Raw genomic sequence first — 315 nt, 5'->3', positions numbered from 1 at the left:
TTCTCGCATTCTGATTGGTTCTTTCATTTTGGGTCGATGACTCCTTGCTGCCATATTCATCTGGATGAATCATAATACATAATACTTATGTACATTACATAGTTTGTACATACATATCATGATATGACCGTGTGAAGTAGTGAATGGTGAATGTGTTGTTGATTCATTTTGTTTAACATTACGAACATACTGTGGCACTGTGGTGATAATAAATTGTTTCACTGTGCCCGGGTGTTTTCAACAGGCGCCATGGCTTAGTTGGTTAAAGCGCCTGTCTAGTAAACAGGAGATCCCGAGTTCGAATCTCGGTGGTGC

The 315-nt window shown here is 40.0% G+C and overlaps 1 non-coding gene across 1 annotated transcript; it reads left to right on the top strand.

Moving 5' to 3' along the window:
* The first annotated feature begins 244 nt into the window (after positions 1 to 244).
* Positions 245 to 315, top strand: Trnat-agu. Its single transcript has one exon. It is a non-coding gene; the product is annotated as a tRNA-Thr (tRNA).

This window comes from Diaphorina citri, unplaced genomic scaffold (assembly GCF_000475195.1).
Source record: "Diaphorina citri unplaced genomic scaffold, Diaci psyllid genome assembly version 1.1 scaffold96160, whole genome shotgun sequence".
NCBI lineage: Eukaryota > Metazoa > Arthropoda > Insecta > Hemiptera > Psyllidae > Diaphorina > Diaphorina citri.
Note: the sequence above shows the minus strand (reverse complement) of the source record. Positions and strands in the feature narration are given on the sequence as shown.